This window comes from Protopterus annectens, chromosome 5.part0 (genome assembly GCF_019279795.1).
Source record: "Protopterus annectens isolate FY-2018-M chromosome 5.part0, PAN1.0, whole genome shotgun sequence".
Lineage (NCBI taxonomy): Eukaryota > Metazoa > Chordata > Ceratodontiformes > Protopteridae > Protopterus > Protopterus annectens.
This window is the reverse complement of record NC_056735.1, coordinates 625,556,895-625,580,996: the sequence shown is the minus strand read 5'-3', so window position 1 is coordinate 625,580,996 and position 24,102 is coordinate 625,556,895. Positions and strand designations below refer to the sequence as shown.

General features: G+C 40.6%; 1 protein-coding gene across 3 annotated transcripts in view; it reads left to right on the top strand.

Moving 5' to 3' along the window:
* The window catches only part of LOC122802711 (cohesin subunit SA-2-like), a 1,740,876-nt gene that overhangs the window by 885,049 nt on the left and 831,725 nt on the right, over positions 1–24,102 (top strand). The window lies entirely within an intron of this gene.

Genomic DNA, 24,102 nt, shown 5'->3' with positions numbered 1-24,102 from the left:
CCAAATCTATCAGATTGTGAGGGCATCTCTTCTGAACAGGCCTCTTCAGGTCACCCCACAGATTTTCTATTGGATTTAGGTCTGAGCTCTGTCTGGGCCATTCCAAAACTTTAATTTTCTTCTGGTGAAGCCATTCTTTTGTTGATTTGGATGTATGCTTGGGGTCATTGTCATGTTGAAAGGTGAAATTCCTCTTCATCTTCAGCTTTCTAGCAGATGCCTGAAGGTTTTGAGCCAAAAGTGACAGGTGTTTGGAACTGTTCATAATTCCCTCCACCTTGACTCCAGTTTCAGCTGAAGAAAAGCAACCCCAAAGCATGATACTGCCACCACCATGCTTCACCGTGGGGATGGTTTTCTTTTGGTGATGCAAAGTGCTATTTTTGCGCCAAACATGCCTTTTGGAATTGTGGCCAGAAGACCATAACATATTTTCCCACATGCTTTTGGGAGACTTGATGTATTGTTTTGCAAATTTTAGCCGGGCCTGGATGTTTTTCTGTGTAAGAAAAGGCTTCCGTCTTGCAACCGTACCGCATAGCCCAGACATATTGAGAATACAGGAGATTGTTGTCACATGTAGTACACAACCAGTACTTGCCAGAAATTCCTGCAGCTTCTTCATTGTTGCTGTAGGTCTCTTGACAGCCTCCCTTACCAGTTGTCGTCTTGACTATTCATCAATTTTGGAGGGATGTCCAGTTTTTTGCAACGTCACTGTTGTCCTATATTTTCTCCACTTTTTGATGACTGTCTTCATTGTGTTCCATGGTATATCTAATGCTGTGGAAATTTTTTTCTACCCTTTTCCTGACTGATACCTTTCAACAATGAGATCCATTTGATGATTTGTAAGCTCTATGCGAACCATGGCTTTTGCTGTAGCAGACTACTGAGTAAATGTCAGGAAAATCCTACTTGGAAAGCTGAACTTTATTTGGGGTTAATCAGAGTCTCTTTAATTGATGGCAGGTATGTGCCCAAGAAGACTGAATGCTGTAATTAAATCAAAAGGTGCTTCAACAAAGTATTAGTTTAAGGGTGTGCACACTTATGCAGCCAGCTTATTGTACATTTTTTATTTTTTATATTTTTACCCTAACAGATTTGTTTGTTTTTCAGTTGAATTGTACAGGTTATAGGGCACATTAAAGGTGGGAAAAGTTTTGAAATGCTTTATTGTGATCTCTTTTTTTTATATCACAAAAAACCTGGCATTTTAACAGGGGTGTGTACACTTTTTATATCCACTGTATTGTTTTAATCAGTTTTATTGAATTGAAAGCATTGATTTTTGCCCATGTTCTTAAATGTTTGCATGTTTTGGACTAAAAAATAAATAAAACACAATTCCCAAGGGTAAGTGCATAAGATTTGCTCATCTGTGGAACTGTAACATTTATGTTTTCACACAGTCCATGAGGGCTACTTAATAGAGGATATTATAGCAGTTCTGTTTCCAGTTTAAAGTTGCAAGCTATAAGGCATTTTGCCAGTTTAAGGTTGCAACCTATAAGGTATTTTATTAAGCTGTATTTTTATCTTTTTGCAAGGAGAAGGGCTTCTTTTCCTATTCTTAGGACTGCTCCATCTTGTTAAGGGATGGTATTCGTTTCTATGGCATGAGTAATGGGGTCAGTTGATTTCAAACAGGATTTTGTTATATCACCTGTATGTTCTAGCCATTTTTGTTGTAGGCTTGCAAAAGACAAACCTTCATGTGTACCCCTATCTGAAACAGTGGCTTGTGGTTAATCTCAAGGGGCTTTCATGGTTGTGGTATTCGCTTATCTCCTTCCATGGTTGCAGCTTGTGGTTAATCTCAAGGGGCTTTCATGGTTGTGGTATTCGCTTATCTCCTTCCATGGTTGCAGGTTTGGGGAGTAACTGTAAACTGTAAGGAGTCTTCTCTTGTTTCAGAAGAGTGCTTTTCCTTTATAAGAGCAGAGTTAGATACTGTTCAGTGCTAGTTGTTCCTGCAGCAGTGAATGGATTTTAATGTAAATCAGCCAAGTAAGTAATGTATTATATTTTCATATGTTGCGTTTTGTTTTTCTGTCTTGCAGGATGTATTCATTCAGTGCCAGGAGGGGGTTGTTATACTGAGTAGTGCAGTGTGTGTGTGTGTGTGTGTGTGTGTGTGTGTGTGTGTGTGTGTGTGTGTGTGTGTGTGTGTGTGTGTGTGTGTGTGTCTTAACGTGTGACATCATAGTGCATCCTGGCAGGAAGCACAAATTCCCCTGAGTGCAGTAGTGTCAGCATATATAGAAATGTGCAAAGCTGGGAATACCAGAAGAGGAAATTCCAGTAGTTAACCCTCTACATGAAGCTTCCTGTTCATATCAGCTGTGCACTTGTCTTATTTCCTAGCTGGTGACTTTGTGGTAGGACATGTTTCTGCTGCTTCAGGGGTTTTGATAGGATGCTTCCTAGAACATCACTGTCTGGGGATCACACAACATTCATTCAGTTTACTGTGGGTGGGCTTTCTTTCTGTACAGAGTGTCAGGAAGCCCTACTACTTGGCAATACTGATCAATAAGCAGATATATTCCAGATCCAAATAGGTTATTGTCCCATTATATTCAGCATTAAGTGGGTAGTTATTGAATAAATTGCCTGTTTGCATTGCATCTCACTAGGCATATCAAATAACTAAAAAGACCCCAAAGTTTTCTAGGAAGATCAGTAGCTTAAAATCTATAGGCTACCAAAGCAGACTGTCCATTTATTCAGTTTCTTATAGATTCCTAAGTGTGGATCTATGCCTTGCCTCCTGAGTCATTAGGAACCCAGTGGTCCAGGATCTTTTTATCTCCACAAATAGAATAGTCACACAAATACCACAACAAGGAATCTAAATCCTCCTCAGCAGGTAACTAAAACAAGATAAAGAGCTAGGTTCATTACACAGTATTGTACTCACCTCTGGAGTAGAGTCCCACTGCAGATTAAGCAGTGTGATACATTAGCTTCTTTCCAACTGGAACTGGATGATTTGATGGGTATTCAATGTGACGTCCGGCTAATATCTCAATGAACTGTTACTAATAAATGTGACATCCCCCACATAAAACCAATTAAGGACCCTCAATCCTCACCACAGACTCCAGTGTAGGAGTGTCACAGGAAACACCAGAGCACAGAGCACACAAGAGTAAAATTCCTCAATTTCCCTTAAGAGCACAACAGGAACACGCTGTATTTTCCTGGGACTGGACTATATTCCTCTGTCCACCACAAATGTATTCTCTTATATACTTCAAAGCAATGTTCCAGTTTAAGACGTCTGACTCACTCACACTAAAAATAAATTTAAATCTCACACACTCACTTATGGGAAGCCTGGCATAGATTTCCAGCTGTGTCCCCTCCCCAATACAAAATGGTAATGTTGCCACCAGAGTCAGACAGGTTTGCATGACCTTCAAAAGGTGATCAGTTATTAAAAATTAAATTTCAAAATAAATGATAGCTATGACCAGAAGCAAGCCAGGCATTTGATTCGACCTGGGGAGTATCAAACAGGTATAAACACTCTCTAATCTCTAAAGAACACACTGATTGTCCAGCCATAATGTAAAGTAATAAAAAACATTTAATAATAAGTAAAATGATTACAAGAATGTAAATTGCTAATTTTCAGTAAATACCAGAATTCAACCATCAGAAATATAAAATAAACTGTAGGATAGAAATCCATCATCTCAGAAAAACTCTATCTAAATAACTAAACTTTCCTAATCTAAATAGAGAATACTGTTCCTGATCTAATCTAAAATATAACAGCAATGCAAAGACAGGCTTACAGTTCTGGTGAGTCCTTTTTCCTGGGTATCTTCTGCACAGCACTGTAACTGACTGTAACTGTCAACTAACTGCTGCTCTTAACAAACTGCTCTTTATCTGACTTCTGCAGTCTCTTTTATAGCCCAAGTTAACAGTCTCAACTGTCTTATTTTAAAAATAACAGTCAACTGTTATAATCTCCTAGCAACCAGGAACATTCTAATGGTATCACCGACTGTTTAGCTGATTCTCCACAAACAGTTTATACTTTAGAATTGTCCTCACAAACGTGCAATTAGAAATGTATCAAAACACTGACAGAATCTTTAAACATTTTGTATAAGCAGGGAGATACTAAACATTTTAAAAACGTATTTAAATTTCACAATTAGATATGCTAGTGTAGAATATAAATTAATCTGAGAATATACACAAATCTCCTGCCAGACATGCTAACACAGATGACAGTGTTTCATTTTCTTCACATTTCTCCCTTCTTATGACTCAAGCACAATTTTCAGGTGACCATTGAAAACCAACCATTGAGAAAAATGGGTCTACCTGGGAATATTAACCCACTCCTGTCCAAGACAATCCATCTAAATTGGCATCGTAAACCCCACTGTGATGTTGTATGGTCATATATTATGCTTGCAATCCTAGACTCCACCTCAGTGACTTGGCATTTTGCTTACTAACTCTATTAAGCCATGTTAAAGGGTTATGATCTGTGAGCACAGTGAATTTTCTCCCATAAAGATATTGCTGCAGTTTTTGCAATGCCCACACTATGGCCAAACACTCTTTCTCCATGGCTGCATAACACTTTTCTGTAGGTTGGAATCTATCTCAGATATACCACTGGGGTGCTCTTCTCCTGCTGTGAAAATTTGCTAAGTACAGCCCCGACCTACCTCATAATGTGAAGCCTCTACCTGTACAATACATTCTTTATTGTAATCTGGGCTGGCTAACACAGGGGTCCTCCCAAAATTGCTTTTAATTTTTGGAATGCCTGTTCACAATCTGTGGTCCACACTATCTTGCCTGGTATATTCTTCCTAGTTAGGTCAGTAAGGGGTGCAGCTATGGTACTGTAATTGGGCACAAATTTCCTATAGTACCCTGCTGTCCCTAGATATGCTCTCACTTGTTTCCTAGTAACAACTGGCCACGCTTGAATAACTTTCACCTTGACAGGTTCTGGCCTGATTTTACCACTTTCTACTCTGTATCCTAAGTAAGTGACTTCTGCCATACCCACTTGACACTTATTTGGGTTTAATGGTTAATCCTGCCCTTCTTAATCTGTCCAAGACCTCCCTAACATGTTGGAGATGTTCCTGCCAAGAATGGCTGTAAATAGTGATGTAATTCAAGTATGCTAGAGCATATTCTCCTGCTCTAATCAAGATATGGTCTACCAGCCTGTGGAAAGTTGTAGGGCATTTTTCAGTCCAAATGGCATGCTGTTAAATTCATACAATCTGTAAAGGGCTACAAAAGCTGACCTTTCTCTAGCAGCAGAAGTCAAGAGAACCTTCCAGTTCTCTTAGTCTATTCAGTAGTGGTTAGATACCTAACCCCACCCAGCTGTTCTAGGGCTTCATCTGTTCTCAGCATGGAGTATGCATCTGACTCTATGTAACTATTTAATTTCTGGTAGTCTACACAGAATCTCACACTATCATCCTTCTTTGGTACTAGCACTAGTGGGGAAGCCCATGGACTGTTAGACTCTTGAATTGCCCCCATTTCTAGCATTTGCCTTATTTCTTCTTTGAGTCTGCTTCACTCTCTCATGTACTCTATAAGGAACCCGTTTAATAGTTTTTTTGGTCCTTTGTCTACATGGTGCTGCACCAAGTCAGTACACCCAGGTTTCCCTGTGAACATATCCCTAAATTCCTGCAATACCATTTTTATCCCCTGGACTTGATTAGGAGTTAACTGCTGCAATATGGTGATCTCTTCCACAGAGGTGTCAATCCTAGACTCACCCAAAATATTGGCTACCATATCTCTTTCAGACGCTTCCTGCCATCCACTATGAATACTCAAAACTAGGGCCTCCCTGTCATGATAAGGTTTCATCATATTCACATGGTACAGTTTGTGCCCTTGTCTCCTGCCTACCAAATTTACCATCTAGTTCACATCATTGATTTTCCTCACCACCTCAAAGGGTCCCTCCCAAGCTGCTTATAACTTATGTCTAACAGGAAGAAATGCCATCACTTTCTGTCCCTCAGCATACTCTCGGGCTTGAGCATTCCTGTCATACCACACCTTCTTTTGTTGTTGGGCCACTGCTAGGTTCTCTTGAACTAAACACATGAGCTCCTTAAGGCTTTTCCGAAAGTTGAGAATATAAGCCACAACAGACTCCTTGTGAGATTAACTCTTACCTTCCCACTCATCTTGAATTAAATGTAAAGGCCCCCACACCCTATGCCAGTATAACAACTCAAAGGGTGAAAAACGTAGGTTCCTGTGGTACTTCCCTGTATGCAAACAGATGGGGCAAATACTTGTCCCACTCCCTTTTAAACTGGTCTGCAAATGCCTGCAGCATAGTCTTCAATGTAGAATTTAACCTCTCCAGAAGACCATTAGTCTAGGAATAGTAGGGGGTGGTTATTAGATGTGTCACCCCACAATGCTTCCACAGACAAGTCAGCAAGTCTAACATGAAGTTGGCACCTCAGTCAGTCAGTATTTCCCATGGAAAACCTACTCTACAGAAGATTTCTAGCAAAGCATTTACCGCCTTCCGTATCTCAATAGATGACAGAGCCACCACCTCAGGATGTCTGGTAGCATAGTCTATGACCACCAAGATGTATTTATTTCCTGTAAAACTTAGAGTACTCAGGGATCCCACAATATCTAGGACCACTCTCTGAAATGGCTCTTTGATAACAGGCAAAGATATTAATGGGGCCTTAGCCTTGTCCCCTGCTTTACCAACTTTGTGGCACTGATCACAAATCCTACAATATCCTACCACATCCCTCTAAATCCTGGACCTATAGAAGTTTTGCATAATACATCTCTTAGTACATCTTATGCCCATATAACCCGAGAAAGGAATGTCATGTGCTATAGCTAAGAGTGGCTGATGGTAAGTTCTAGGCACTACCAACTGTCGTATTACTTCACCTTCTAGCCCACCTCCAGTAGTCCACTCTCAATATAACAAACGTTTGTTCCAGTATACAGTCTCCCCTCTTCCTTGAGCCTCTGGTGCCTCCTTAGCTATCTTCCTCAAGCTTTGTAACATAGGATGCATAAGTTGAGCCTGTCTCAACTCTACCTTCGTGACCTTCCCCAGCTTCCCTTCCACAGGATGCATAGTCCCTTCCAATAACTGTGCCTCACTGTCACTCTGGGTACCACCATGTACATCCATCCTTTGCAGTCACCGTGTCCAAGGTAGCACCAGTACCCACAAGCAGCTGTGGTTCACATTCAGACTTACTGCTACCAGATAGCCCATTCTCTGAAACAGCAATCACTCCAGTCCCAACTTCAGGTATGAGATCTTTCTGGGTCTCTCCCAGACTACCGGACCTACATGCTTTTTTCCAAGTCTGACTGCATGTCACTGCATGTACACAAGGTACTGCATCTTCAAAGTCATTCCCTATCAGGACATCTGCAGGAATATCCTCAAACACGTCTACTTGCTTGCTTCCTTTTCCATCCCCCCAGTCAAGATGAACCCTATCCAAAGGTATTTGGTACGGGGTCCTTCCCAACGCTCTGACTGGAGTGGACTGCCCAAGCTACCCAAGCGAGTGCTGCTCTTCTCTAACCACTGCAGGCCTCACAATGGTTATACCAGAAATTGTGTTCCTCTTAGCAGTTGCCTGTTTACCATCTACTAAGATAGGATATACATTTTGGTGATAGTTTGGCACCCCTGTTATTTCTGGCACCCCTGTTATTTCTGAACACCTTATCACTGGCAGTTTGTCATCCACACTTACTGGTTCCCTCAGCTTCTGTTTCTCACCCTGCCTTGATTGACATTTGACTGCTATGTGTCCCCTTTGGTTACACTTGAAACATCTAATCCCTAACCCTGCACTTGGATTAGTAGTGTCCCCCATTACTGGTGTTATCTTTTGGAATGGTTTAGACTGCCCCTGTGGGTTCCCTTATATCCATGTGCAGCACTGGGTATTCCTTTCTTCTGCAGTGGTGCTCTGCTTGCCAGGTAGAGATCCCCTTTTTTCCCCACCTCCACTGAAGAGTTACACTCATGGTCTGCTAACCAGACTCTCATGTCATCAGGCAAAGTGCTGAGGGCTTGTTCCCTCAACATATGGTCTGCCAGTCCTTCAAAAGCGGTGATCTGACACCACTCACCCATCTGTGAAAGTAAGTACTTACGTCAGCAGTATAATCACATATACTTTCATCTGCCTTGCATCTGTGTTCACAAAACGTCTTTCTATATGCCTCAGATGTAACTTTGAAACAGTCAAGAGAGCAACATTTCATTTTGTCATCATTTAAACAATCTACATCATTTAAATTTGCTACAGCCTGAACAGCGTACCATGAAGTAAGGGAGTCAGGAGCCGAACCCAGAGCTCATGGTCAGCATCATATTTTCTACATACCCTTTCAAAAATGTGAATAAAACTGTAAAAGTCATCCCCATCCCTGTACTGAGGAAAAAGTTTACTGACCTTTACTGTTTCTGGGGTCCAGTTATTCCCTTCCCCATTACCTCCATGACCCTCTCTGAAGGGTTTGAAGCTCCATTTCATGCCAGTACGGGCTCTTGTTCTCCTTGGCTTCTAAATTCCTCAGTCTCTGTTTAGTCTCCAGCCCTTGGGTCCCCAACTCAAGATGTTTGGTTTCTAATTCAAGTTGACGCTGTTTCTCCTCAGCCTCCAGTTCATATTGGAGCTGCTTCTCAGTTTCCTCAGCCTTCAGGCATCGCATTCTGTCCTCAGCCTCTAGGTGCAGTCTGTCTAACTCCAGATGGATTCTCAGGTCCTCTGAAGAAAAGGTGGGATGTCCCATCTTAGCAGGCTGCACATCACCAACACCAAACTAGATATCCTCCAAACAGCTGGTCTGAGCTGTGGCTGCAACCAAGGCTTGAAATCATTCCTTCCTTGGTCAGGTAAATGTGCATCAATCCTCTAGCTTCACACTCCTTAGCCAACTGGATCTTTGTCAGCTTGCTAAAATCTTCTACTGACATCCTTGCCTGCTATCCATGACTATAACTAAGAAAAATAAATAAAACTTTAGTGGACTGAAATTCTGAATGTTTACTTTGTAGCTGTCAAGAGTGCACACCCTAATGGCAACTACCCATAGGCAACTGGAATCCAGTTAAAAATACTACAAGTTGCCACCAATTAAATGTGACATCCAACTAATATCCCACCGGACTGCCACTAATAAATGTGACGTCCTCACTTAAAACCTGGGTCAGTAATTAAGGAGCATCAATCCTCACCACGGACTCCAGCGTACACAAGAGAAAAATTCCACAATTTGCCTTAAGAGCACAACAGAAACATGCTCTATTTTTCTGAGACTAAACTATATTCTTCTACCTACCCCAAATGTATTCCCTTATCAGATACTTCAGAGCAGTGTGCTCCAGTTTAAGACCTCTGACTGACTCGCACACAAAACAAATTTATGTCTCACACACTCAAACACTTATGGGGAAGTATGACACAGATTTCCAGCTGTGTCCCCTCCCAATACAAATGGTAATGCTGTCATCAGTCAGACAGCTCTACATGCCCTTCAAAGGGTGCTCAATTATTAAAAAGTAAATAAAAATAAATGATAGCTGTGACCAGAAGCAACCAGGCATTTTAAATGACTTGAGGAGTATCAAACAGGTATACACACTCTAATCTCTAAAGAACACCTGGATTTTCCAGCGAGAATGTAAAGTAATGAAAAACATTTAATAGTAAGTAAAATGATTACTAGAATGTAAATCAATAATTTTCAATAAACACCAGAATTCAATCACCAGAAATATAAAATTAAACTGTAGGATAGAAGTCCGTCATCTTAGAAAAAACTGTCTAAATAACTAAACTTTCCTAAACTAACTAGATAATACTGTCCCTGATCTAATCCTAAAAATAACAGCAAAGCAAAGGCAGGCTTAGAATTCTGGTGAGTCCTTTTTCCAGATATCTTTTGCACAGCACTGTGACTGTAACTCTCAAGTAACTGTTATTGTAACTAACTGCTGCTCTTAACCAACTGCTCTTCAACTGACTTCAGCAGTCTCTTTTATAGCCCAAGTTAACAGTGTCAACTGTCTTATTTTATAAATAACAGCTATTTGAAAAGTTTTGTTCCTGTCAGTCAGCTGTTCAAGTAATCACCTTGCAACTAGGGATATTCCAATTACATCACACACTGTTCGGCTAATTCTCCGCAAACAGTTTGTTCTTTAGAATCTCCCTCACAGACATGTGCAACTCGAAATGTAATCAAAACACTTACAGATTCTTTAAACATTTTGTATAAGCAGGGAGATACTCAACATATTAAAAAACTTATTTATATTTTCACAATTGGATATGCTGGCATACAATACAAGTTAATCTCAGAATATACACAAATTGCCTGCCAGACTTGCTAACACAGATGATAGATTCATTTTCTTTGCATTCAAAAATTCAGCCATGGCTTTACTGGCCTGGGTATCCTCAGGAAAGGAGTTTCAGTCAAAAGATTAGTACTTGCAAGGTGTTAGTGGTCACAAGACTCAGTTTCCTTGCATTTCCTATGGTCCTGTGATCCTGTAAATGTTACTTTCCTCTGTCCTGTGTATCCATAGTGTTGCCATAATGATGGAAACTTTGCATACCAAGGAATTTACTGTATACTGTTACCCAATGACTAGCGTCTAGTGATTCACACCAGTGGAATCACTGGTAGTGGCCCTTGCTTGGGCCTTCCATGATTTCCATCTCTGGCAGTAGTCATAAGTTTGGAAAAGTCCTTAAAAGACAGGTGTATGCTCTCCAGAGTTGGTCAGCCCTACTTGCAGAAAGGGCCCAGGAAGCCATTGTCTTCGCAGAGTGGGTAGAAAAAAAAATGAGCTCTTCTGTATATCTCAAGTCTCATGGCAACCCCTCTCACTCTCTTTTTATAGCCTTCATTGTCCTCCATTGGATAAGGATACTCCACTGGTTAGTGAGGTACCATTGACTGCAGAATTGTCTTGCCGTCATAGATGCTTTACTAGTGACAGTTCCTCTCAAAATGCTCGGTGATGTTTAGTGGCACCAACCAGCTTCTTTGTCAGTTTTCCTTTCCTTTCTCCGCATAGCCCATTGTAATCTGCAGGAAAAAACAGAGCTCCCAGGAAAGTTGTTTCACATAAAACTGATAGTATTAAGGGTACCATTTCTTACTTCCCAGGATCTTGAAGGAAATTTGAAGCCTGAGCCCCTCCCAGTCTGTATAAGCAGGAAGGCTGTCGTATGGAATATTAAGCAGGCTGGCAAGCATTTATGCATCTCCATGTAAGGAGGTATTGTGGATCTGGCACAGCTTTTCAGTTCCCATGCAAGCAAGTATGTTGTTGGAGTTCCACAGACTCCCTCAGCTACATTTTAGACTACCTTCTAAACTTAGGAATAAGGAAGATATCTGTGGTCAGGAGCTTCCTGAATTGACACATTACAGACACTAACATTTTGGCCACACCACAGAAAGTGGTCCTCCTACAGTTATGCTCAGTTTAGCAGAGCAAATGGGTATTGGTATGTATTTTTTCCTTCACTGACATGGAAGATTTATGTACACTTGTAAACTGTTCCATCTGATTCCCTGTTTCTTATCAAAATTTAGAAAAGTAGGACCAGGGCAGCCTGTGATTTCAGGTTGTCACATCCCAGTCAGCACAGTGGCTTATTCCAGTGTGAGCCAAGGAAGACTGTCTTTGCTGGAGTAAAATCAAGCTCTACCTTCAAGTGTAGTGGTTCCATTATATTCTGTTCTTCCCCAAGATCTTCCATCATGGATTCTCAGGCTGACTGAAACTGCAGAAAACATTCCACAATAGTAAGGACAGAATGTTCTCTATCTGGACCGCTTGATTAGTTTGCAGGTAATCCTGATGTAATTCAGACACTTGATTGACTAATTTGTTCGTTATTCTTGATTCATTCAGCTTGTTTGTGCTGTTTGAGTGCATCATGAATTAATTGAGGAGCATGACTGGGTTCTGCACTAGCTTATCAAGTCATGCCTCAAAGTGATTCTTCATCATCCCTTGCCTTTGAAAAATCATTCTCCTCCTTGGGAACAGAATTTCATAAATGGATGCTTTGCAAAACTGGGTAGCTTAGCAGCCTTGAGCATCATCTTTTGGGAAGAAATATTCTTGTTAGCTGTTACCATTGTTAGCTGTTACCACTGCTTGTAGAATCCCACAGCTGTAGAGTCTTATATGTAGGTGGCATTTCTTGGTCTTTCATAAGGAATTGTTGCCTGTTAGAACCGGCTTATATCCCCTTGCCAAAAGTGGTCTTACAGTTATTCTTAAATCAGCTTATTCATCTCTAAATGTTTTCTTGTTCGGAGTATAGGGAGCAAATTTACCTTCATACTCTTGTACACCCCAACTGGTTCTTCATCAAGAGACTGCATGTCATTAGAAAAAAGGAATCAGTTGCTATTTGTAAATAGAGTAGTTAGCAATAGCTAAGTAAACCCTCAACAGATGGACTGCACCATGTTGTCATATGGAAGTTGTTCATTTCCATCCCCCAACCATCCTTTTCCACTACCCATGCAGCTACCCAAAACCAGGTTGTTTGTGTTGCAGTCTGGGCAACCCAAACAAAAAAGTTGAACATTCTTCTGATATCCCTAGTACAGCACAAATCTGAAAATTGTCTGCAGTTCATGCTGAAAGGCATGTGTGCCTCCTGCCTCATTGTGTTGTGACGATTCCCTTTGGAAAGTGCTGATGCATTGACCACTTGACTAGAAATATGGCGGTTTTCAATGCGTGTTTAAAGAATGTGTTATCTATGCCATGGCCAGTTAGTTATCCAGTTTTACCTTTACCAAGCATTTTTACTTGAACTGTGATTCCAGGAATTATGCCTCTATTGACTCCTCATTGTTTTAAGACTCACACTTATTATCCCTTCCCTCTGGCTTTTGTTTGGCTCACACATATTATCCCTTCCCTCTGGCTTTTGTTTGGCTGTGAAATCCCAGAAAAGTTTAATATTTTACTGGTTTGAATTTTTTCCAACAGTTGCCCATTGCAGAAAGCCTTTGGTGCCAGTTACATGTATGTATGTACTCATTGTATCAGTTAATCTTACCATCCCTGTATGTTTCGACAGATTCTTTGTCCAGGACCTGAAGATTGATTTTTTCATGAGTTGGATAGGTATGTAGTTTATCTTATTTATGTATACATTGTGGGTATTCCTGCTCAGTGTATTAGATCAGACTGGGGAGTGTAAGTTTGTGGCATGCACTCCCAAACCTTATATGTGTCATCATAACAAACTGGCAGAAGATGTACATGCCTTTCAGCTATGACTATAGCCAATTTTCAGTACTCTGCTAAGCTGGGGGATATAAGAAAAGGAAATTGCAACAGTTATGGCCAGTATTTGTGGCACACATGGTTAAAGCCCTGATTGCAGCCCAGGCAACTTTATTTCAGGTAGTTGTTTAGGTGCTGAAAGATGAAGTTTGAGAAGAGAGTGTGTGTTTGTGTGTGTGCGTGTGTGTGTGTGTGTGTGTGTGTGTGTGTGTGTGTGTGCGCGCGCGCGAAAGAGAGTATTCACACACTGGGAGAAGGTGTAGGAGCCCTCTGTGGTGACAAAGGTGCTCAGACCTACCATCAGGATATGGATTTAAAGTCTGTACACATACCTGTATAGCCTGTGGTTAGCATGATGTGGGTTTCTAATTATGGAAGTCAGAGACACATAGTTCCATGCCTAGAGCCATTGGTATGACTGTTGTAGTTTCATGGTCTTTAGAGTAAGCCAAACTATTGTTACCAATGGGCTAATGACCCCCTTTCCCCACAGCAAAGATGTGGAAGAATGGAAAGCAGGCAGAGGTGCAAACCACTCTTATGGCTGCCAGAATGATGACCCACCGGATGTCTCTCACCTCTTTAACTGGTTGAAGTTCAGTTGGGGGTTGCTTTATGCCCAGTATGCATGACAGGAAAATAAATCAGAAAAAAATGCAATTCCAGTATTTACCCACTGCATTGGGCCACTGGTCAACTGATGTGGTGAGTCTGTATCTTTTTTTTTTTTTTTTTTTTTTTTTTATCAAGTGCTGATTTATATCAGGTGGTATTCAATAAAACAAATAGCTCCATACATTGAACTATGCCAGTGCATTCCAGGTATTTTTCTGTAGCTATGTACTAGCTTAGCTCTCTAAGTTCTTGCCTCCTGCTTAGTTAAGTAACTTGGATGTGATATTGGGAAATGATTTCCACCAACATGGCTTCCCATCACAAATGCAGGGTGCAAAATTGCAGGTTCCAAAGCTCCAAAAAATTAATTGTGATTAAACCAAATAAACAGAGAATTACAAAACATCCTGTTATACCTTTAAACTGATGTGGGGGGGGGGGGGCTGCATCCCTACTCTGCTGCTGCTTATATGCATTTGCTCTAAGCTCACTGTATTCTAGAGTAGGGATACATTTGTAGTTGTGCTGTTCCAAGGACTGCTGCTGTGTTCCTCAGAGTTTCAATAAGCACCTCTTTTCCATGCATTTACTTTAACAGTTGTAAAAATTTGTTTCCTTTTCTGCTTGGGCCTGCACCATACAGGTACTTTTCTAATGTTTCTCCCAATTCTCTCAGTTTAGCACACTAAACATGGAGTCCAACTTCCAGAACTCTTAAGCACTTCAGTAGTTTTCCTGTATCATTCTTTACCTTAGCAATCTTGGAAGTTTTGGGCATCCTTTCATTTCATGGTTCCAAGTAAGGAGCACACTCTACCTCATCAATGTAGAAGCTGGGGAGTTTTTGCCTGAAAAAGATAAAGCTGTTTTCACTACCTAAAACTCTTCAAAAATGTAAAATGCCTTGCTTATTCCTTTGCATTAGGGGTGGAGGTTATTATGCTGTAGTGGAGAAAATGTGATCAGTGGAGGAAACTGGACCCATCATATTTGCAGGTTAGGAATAGTAAGTAATGTGAACATGTAAGCAGTCAGAGTTGATTGTTTTTTGATAATCCATCTGCTGGGTTCTTTTTTTCTATCCCCAATCAGACAAATTTTCTTAATTTAGGCAAATAGAAAGGTAAATACACACAGGCAGCTAGAAGGTTCCTAGGTTCATAGGTAGGTACTAGGCTATCTGCCAAAGGCATTTATAAGCCTAGCCATAATGTGTTGGCTTTTGCCACCCCCTTAGATTAATTCCCTGTGCCTCTGTCCAGTGATCCCCGGGGTAAACTTTCTGTTTCCACTCGTCAAGGTTTCTCTTGAAAAGTGTTAACAAGGAGCTCTGCCTAATGTAGATTGGAATCTTGTTCCAAAGCATGGGAAGTCTCTGGGGCAGGAATATGTTCCTCCAGCACGTCCTATTTATTGTTGTGGTGAGGTTTAGATCCCTAGAGCATGTAGCTCGAGGGGATAAGGTTTTCTTTAGGTGGAGCATGTCCATCAGTTCTGTGTTGGACATGGCCTTGTATGTCAGGCAGAGATCACCTCTGAGTAGGTGGTATGCAACCGAGTACAGCTAGAGTTTCTTCAGTTGAGCTGCATAGGGCATCTGTTTGAGGCCAGTGATCCTCTTGGTGAGGTACTTATGTGGTCTTTCCAGATGTTGCAGGTGTCTTGTAAGGTACATCTAAAATGGGGCATTGTACTCTATGATGGGTCTGATGAGTGATGAGTAGAGGGGCACAATGACCTCTTTTGATCTGGATGCAAACCCTTTTGTGATTAGGTGGGCCACATAGAAGGATTTTCTAACCACTTTGGCAATGTGATTATCAAAGGAGAGATTACTATCTACTTGGGTCCCCAGATCCCTTATTATGTTTTCTGTATTTAGGGGCTACCACCTATGTGGTAGTTTGTGTGTACTTTGTTTTTTCCACAGGGAATGACTATGCACTTTTTGGCATTTAGCTTGAGGCCATGATTTTGACACCAGGTATCTGTCTCAGTGAGACCCTTTTGGAGGATGTCTGTGTCAGCCGGAGAGTCAATTATAGCCCCTAGTTTGCAATCATCTGTGAACTTGGTCCGCCATAGTCCTCCTGTGCTTGCCTGTACCTCTGAGAAGTATATACCGAACAGGAGGGGTCCTAGGACTGAGCCCTGCAGAACGCCACTTGTAACCGGTTTAGAGTCAGACCTAGCTCTCGCAACTCTCACCATGTGGGTTCTGTCCATAAGCCAACTAGCAACCCATCTTGCGACATAGGGATTTATGTTGAGGCTGGTGAGCTTGTCTATAATACCAGAATGGGGAATGGTGTCGAAGGCCTTTGTGAGATCTAGGTATGCTGTGTGTACCACCTTTCCTTTGTCTATAGCCTTGGTAACTGTCTCAAAGAAGTCCACCAGGTTTAGGAGGCATGATCTGCCCTCAACAAAGCCGAACTTTGTAGGGTCCAGTGTTTGGGGGTTCCCAATGTCTCTGTTAATGAGTTCCATGATGATGCGCTCCATAGCCTTGCAGACCAAGCTAGTCAGGCTTATAGGGTGATAGTTCCCGGGATCTGTTGTGGCTCCACCTTTGTGGAGCAGAATAACCGTTGCTGTGCACCACTCTATGGGTACATAGCCTGGGAGAGGCTGAGTTTGAACAGTGTGTTTAGGTGAGGGGTTAGTTCATCTTTGAGCTCGTGTAGGACACAGCCTGGGACACCGTCCGGTCCCATTGATGCTGTGTATTTGGCTTTGGAGAGGGCTGTTTTAACCTGAGTGTCTGTGATTTCAGGGGCTCTACATTTTTCTGGTATGGTTATGGGCCCTTTTAGGGGTGGGGGGTGAAGTTTGCACTGAACCTGTCTGCCAGGATGTTGGCAATATCTGTTGGTTCAGTGTATTTTGTGCCATTCTGCATTAACTCTGAGCAGATCTGAGAATTGCCACTTAGATTCTTGACATAGCTAAAGAATGTCTTGTGGTTATCTTTGGAGTCCTTGGCAATTTTTCTTTCAAAGCTTGCCTTGGACAGTTTTATGAGGGATCATAGTTTCTTGCTGATACTGATCAGGGATGTCTTCCCTTCTTGAGATTTTACTCTTTTCTGTACTAGTTTCCTCCTTCTATTGTATAGCTTGTTTATGGCAGGGGGTCCACCAGACTGGTTTCTTTTTCTTGGAGGAGTGAGTCTTGGTTTTGCTTGGGATAGCACAATCCATGCATTCTTGTAGGAGCCCATAGAATGCATTAGTAAAGGATTTTGCAGCTTGAACAGCATTAACCTTTAGCATGGGGGCTTTGAAACTTTCCATCTCAGTCTTAAGTAATGTGAAGTTTGCTTTTGAAACGTTTTTCACAGTGGTTTCCGTGTCCGGGGGTGGGGGTGGAATGTGGATATCCAAAGTGATTTGTTTATGGACAGATCTAACCAGCAAGGGGTTGACCTCCAGTGTGGTCGCCCATGTTGGTGATGACCAGGTCCAATATGTTGTCACCTCTGGTGGGAGTGTTGACCAGTTGATCCAGGGCTTTTGAGTTTATAAATTCTAGGAAATGTCGGGCAGGGGAGTTAGTTCTTGAGTAGTTCTCCCAGTTAATGATTGGGTAGTTGAAATCACCCAATATTAGGATGTTTAGTAGGACCTTTATGTTTCCCAGTGTTTCCAGAAATGAGGAATGGGGATCCTGGGACATGGTGGGCAATCTGTAGCAAGCTACAATTTGAATTGCAGTTTTGTCCATTGTTAGTTGCACGTGGATGATCTCTGAAGCATCGTGCTGTGCCACTAACCTGGTGGTGTGTGGGTATCCTTGATGAATATGGATACTCCCCCACCTTTTGTATTTCGGTCCGGGTTCTGTGGCTGAAATATATGGTATGAGTTGTAGCCTGGTAGCGCTGGGGTGCTCTCTGGAGCCTTAAACCAGGTTTGTGTTACTGCACATATATCGATTTTCTCCATACTGAGGAGTGCCTCAAGTGCGTGCATTTTGAGGTTTAGACTTGTGGCATTGAGTAGCATTACCCTCAGATTTTTGTTACTTGTGCTATTTACGGAAGTGGGTTTGTCTTTTGAGCCTTGCCTAAAAAAGGCACTATGGGGATGGCAAGAGCCTTGGCCAGTATTCGAAAGCCTAAAGGTGACAGGTGAGAAGCAGCGTGGCTTGTCGAGCATGTCATCCCAGGTGGACAGACACTGGATCCCATTTGAATGACACCAGAAACTTAGCCAATTGTTGAAATTGATCATTTCTTTCTTTATACTGTTGCATCAGTCTTGGTGAGAAAAGGATGCTACTCAGGGTCAGGGTCATACCGGCCTGGGCTACGTGATCAGAGAGTTCTTCCGTGTCTCTTTTCATGTAGTCCAGGGAGGTATGGCTCAGGTCATTTACACCAGCATGGACAATGGCAGAGTTGTATTTGTACTTGTTCTGGAGTGACCTGAGTGCTTGTGTTATGTGGCATATCCTGGCACCCAACAAGCAGCTATCAGTAACCTTCTCCTTATTCAGTCTAGTGAGTGGGACGTTAGTGTGCCTGTCTATAGAGTCACCTATTACTAGTATGTTGGGTATGTTATTTTGCCTTAAGGGCTGTGATTGTGTGGCACGCTGGTTTTGTGAAGTATGTGTTTCATGGTTTGTGTTAGGGGGTGGAGATTGCTTGGATGTCTGCCTTGGAGGTCTCTGTTGCTTTTGCAGATTTTTATTTAGACCCTCCGAGTATGTTTTTGTGTATTTATGTGTGTTTTTTGCCGGTGCTGGTTTAATGGGTCTGTGTGAGACTGTTGGTGTGATGCCAGTATTTCCCTTCTCCCCTTGACTGTCTGATCCAGTCTTGGGTTGAGAGAGCTTAGCCTCCAATTTGGCTGTATAATTGCATCTCTTGCATGTATTAGTGCTTGGTGGCAGGAGGAGAAGGTTGTCTGTGTACATGAGGCAGTTGTAACATTGCCTCAAAATGCCCAGATTCACCAGTTGGACTGAAAAGTACACCTGAAACTGCCCTTTGGACATGTCTGGATAGGTACAGTGAACTGTTTTACTGAATAGCTGGTAAGGTCGAATAGAAAGCCTTGTCCTTCTGTACAGTATAGGGGGTCTAGTACTAGGGTTTATAAGTGCTTGCTATGAGTTTTGAGCAAGTGCCAGGCTGAGAAATAAATGGCTTGAGTGCTTAAGTTGAAAGTTTGTCTAGTTCCAAGGGAAAAATTGAAGAGGAGACTTTGTGGAGCCGGGAATAGTTATATCCTAGTTAACCGGTGCTGCTTGGCACGCAAAACCAGGCAAATGCAGTTTTTATAGCGGGGAAATGAAAGAGACAGAAATTAGCCCAAAATGGCCAGTAAACTACTAATTTCTGGGCTGAAACAACTCCTCCAGGGACTGATAGGCTGCTCAAAGCTCCTCTCTCTCACAGGTGAACAGACAAACTTCCTTCTATCCAAGTAAGGTATGGGAAAACACAGACATTTGTAACACAGCCCTGAATTCAGCACTAACCTGAAAACTGGACTATACTAGCTTAGATAGGTGGGAAACAAGTCTTTTTTTCTTTTCAGAAAGTAAATCAGATGCAGTAAAAAAAAACACTTTAAATGCACAGAAAAGGATGCTTATTGTTATATATCTCAGTTCAGAGTTTTAGTCAATGCCCCTAGTAATAAAGTAGGAAGAAACACAAATACAGTAAAAGCAGATGAATAAAGTGCAAATTTATATATATATATATATATATATATATATATATATATATATATATATATATATATATAAACAATAGAAAACAAACAAACTGATTTAAACAAGTTACCCAATTAACCAGAAAAAAGCTCAAAACTGAGCCCTGTTCCAGCAGTCTTCAATCAGACAAGTTCTAACTGCACACTCCCGCTACTAGGGTGCAGGGGAACCTTCTCCAAAAAAAGATGGCCTGGATCAGTGCTCAAGTTATACAAACAAAACTAGATTCAGCAGGCCTGAATCTGGTCCTATGCTACAGCAACAAGGTGCACCAATTTCAGAAAGAAACAGTTCAAATAAGCAGGCACAATAAGCCTGTGACCAGAAATTCCCAGCTCAGAAGGGCAGAATCCAGCCTCTCCTCCCACAAGAGTGCAAACCTCAAACTTTCTTAATGTAGAATAACTGGCCTGAAGCCCAAGTGCTTAAACCAGAACTAATACACTTTTAGAATAGCAGACACTGAGCCTTCAATTAGCAATTCCCAGCTTAGAAGGATGTAAGCTACCTGTCCTGCCACAACAGTGCAGACCACAAAACCTTCTTAATGTAAAACAACCGGTATGAAGCCCAAGTGCTTAAACCAGAAGATTTAGAATAACAGTTAATTTAATCAGGCTACTACCAAGCAGTAATAAATGCAGCAGAATAAATAAAATTTAGTACTTTTAAGAAGAGGCAAAAGCAAAATAAAGTAGGAGGAAACACAAATACGGTAAACACAGATGAATAAAGTGCACATTATTTTTTGTTAGTAAAATGCAAGGAGAGAGGAAGGAAGAATCTAAGTGGGTTGGCCTTCTCAAATCTTCTCTCTGTATTAAGTAGAGTGAACACTAGACTGAGAATATGATCTCACTGTATTCAGTTAAGTGAGCAAATGAGATGGACTCAGGAGGAGTGGTCAAATACAGACTTAAAGGAGGGGTGGGCAATTCCAGAGCCACCAACACTAACACCAAAACAAGAACAGGGAGGGTGGGTCGGAACAAACTGCAGAGAGAGACACAACACACACGCTATTCAGTGAAACACACAATTAGGTACAGAAAAAATGAAAAACTGTACTTTTAAAACTGCAAGTTTGTACTTGACTTCAGCTTCTAATGCAGGTGATTATAGCCAAGCAAGTCTCTCAGACATTGAGCATAAAATGATTTCTCAAACTTTGCGGCTAGCACTTAAAATACAGAGGAATCCCTCTAGGCTAACAGTTAAATATTAGATAACAAGAAGTGAGAAGACCACCACCCCCTCTTATAGCAGAGAGAGACACAGCACACACACTATTCAGTGAAACACACAATTAGGTACAGAAAAAAATGAAAAACAATACTTTTAAAACTGCAAGTTTGTACTTAACTTCAGCTTCTAATGCAGGTGATTATAGCCAAGCAAGTCTCTCTGAAGTTGAACATAAAAAGTAGAGATATATCAATGAGTAGACTGATTAGATAGATTGATAGATAGATAGATAGATAGATAGATAGATAGATAGATAGATAGATAGATAGATAGATAGATAGATAATCTATTTCATTAGATAGATAGATAGATAGATAGATAGATAGATAGATAGATAGATAGATAATCTATTTCATTTTTATAAAGGCAGCATGTCCCTTAATTCCCCGTATGCCTAGTAATTTTTCTTTCAAAAGATGTAGCATAAATGGAGGGTTAAGGGGGATGGTGCCCACCCTTACAAGCAGAATGTACAGGAAAGCCCCACTAGTTTGTAACACAGTTCTATCCATTTTGACTGTGACGTCCCCAGCACTGGCCCAGTAATATCAAAAAGCCTCAATCCTCACCACTGGCAACAGTGGGGATGTACATACTGGGAGGATGACAAGTACACACACAGTAAAGTGCAATTTCCCTACTACTAACGTCCAGTTTTCGCTGTTCTCATCCAACTTTCCAGGTTGACATGGAAATGCCAGTCAGTTTGGTGGGGATGCATAGATGTCTGCAACTTGGAACTCATCCTAGCCTGCATAATATCTCTGAAAAGACTAAAAATAATTAGGAGGAAAAGTGCCAATGAGTACTTCAAATAAACCAATCCAAAATAGGCACTTTTGAGGAAGTGAGAAGGAAATTTTAAAAGGCTCATGGGAATTTTTAGCAAATATTGGACCTGAGCAATTTAGGGAAGAAATGTTTTTTGTAACAGTAGATATTAAAGATTTATATTCAGTTATACTGCACAATAAAGGATTAGAGTGGTTTGGGGAAGCCCTGTTCAGAAGAAAATTGGTAGCCATAATGACTTTCATGTATGTTTAGAACTTACAGAATTAGTGTTAAAAAATAATTACATTTTTTTGGAGGTGAGTTTTTTTCAACAGGTTATGGGTGTACCTATGGGGGCTAATTGTGCCCCCATATATGCTAACATTGTACTGGCAGTATGGGAACAGAAGTTTATTTTGGGCTCTAAATATAAGACATTTTGGTCCCTTTATAGAAGATTTTGGATGATATTTGTATATATTTGGGTAGATACGGAGAACAAATTGGTGGAAGTTATGGAATACCTTGAAGGTACCACATATTTTTTAAATGTACCCATAATATTACTATGATGAAATGAACTATCTTGATGTTACCATCTATAAGAGCAGCACTGGCTTTAAGTCCACAGTATACAAGAAAGGAACATTCTCTAATTCTCATTTGCACTATAAAAGTGCCCATCCTTTACATCAGAAAAATGTATAGTTAAGGGACAATATGTCAGAGCAAGCAGAATGGCCTCAAACAATGAGGACTTTAATGCAGAATGTAAGTTATTAGAGGGTTTATTTATAGAAAGAGGGTGTCCCATAAAATGAATTGAGGAAGTTAAAACTGAGGTTCTTAGGAGAAGGAATGGTAGATGTTTACCTTTGTTAGGTAATAAGAATATTAAATTAAAAACCCATGGTAATGACAAATTAATTGGTTCAACGGACAGTACTTTTAACAGGGCATTAGTTATGGAATGCAATGGTGATACACAGGTGGTTAAAGATGTTATTAAAAAAGAGTGGGACAGGTTCATTGAATTAATGGATTTGAGTGTCCTGGGAGAAAAACTGTTTAAAGTAATATACAAGCAGTGTCAGAATCTAAAGAATCTACTAGAACTCAATAATGTAACAAAGAATGACAGAAAAAGGAAAGGTACTTTTAAATGTGGGGCTTGCTCTCAATCCCCTTATATCTATGATTATGAAAGGATTTATTTAAAAAGTGGGGGTAAAAGCATAGAGGCGATGACGTTTAATGATTGTAATTTGGTTGGGGTGGTTTATGTGGCCTTGTGTAAAGTATGTGAGGCATTTTATATAGGGAGTGTATATTAAAGAGACGTATATACAAACATTATTTTGATATTAAAACTTGTAATGAAAAGAATGCCTTATATAAGCACACTACAACATGCACAGGGACAAAGTTTTTCTTCTCTGTTATAGAGAAGATACCTGTTGATGTTAGGGGGAGGGCCATGGGAAACAAAGATAGAGTATAGGGAGCTATTCTGGCAAATAAGTCTTGATGCTGGAAGACACCCTGGCCTGAATGAAAATATTAGCCTAGCCCCTGTTCTGAAAATGAGGGCAGCAAAATTATAATACTTTATTAGGTTTTATTTTCAGTGAGTGGATTTTATTGAAAGATGAAACTTTTTAGTACAATATAGTATATGTATATTTTGTGTTATTAGATCCTGTTTTTACAACAGATTTGTACATCTTATACACACATATATATATATATATATATATATATATACACACACACACACACACACACACACACACACACACACACACACACATATATTATACATTCAGATTTGATATATTTTGGACAAGTGACAAGTTTTTACCTTATTTCTGACATTTGGTTAGATCTTGATCTGTTTTTATTTCCTGTCAGTGTGAGTGCTCTCCACTAGATGGAGGCATTATTTAAGGACAAATGTTTATTGATGTGCTGTTTATTTTTATTTATTGCTTTTAATGGATTTTATTTACATTATCTTCTAGACTAACGAATGTTGAATAGCAAGGGTTTGATCAGCTATACTCATTATACCTAGATACATGCATATTATATATTTTACAGAATATGTTTTTCAGTGTTTTTTAGTAAGCTTGTTGATTTATTGAATAATGTATCTTATTGGTTGTTTTATATATAAAAGGAGTGGGAATTATGACATTGAGGTTATCTGATGGAAGTCTGATGAGAAAGGATGAAAACGTGGTGAAACCATTAAGCGTTAATGTGTTTTCAATAAAGTGTACTGTCCTAACTTGTTGTTTCTTGCTTGTGGTTAAAGTGCGTATCTCTGAAAAGACTGCTGACCAACAGGTGTTGCGTTAATACACACC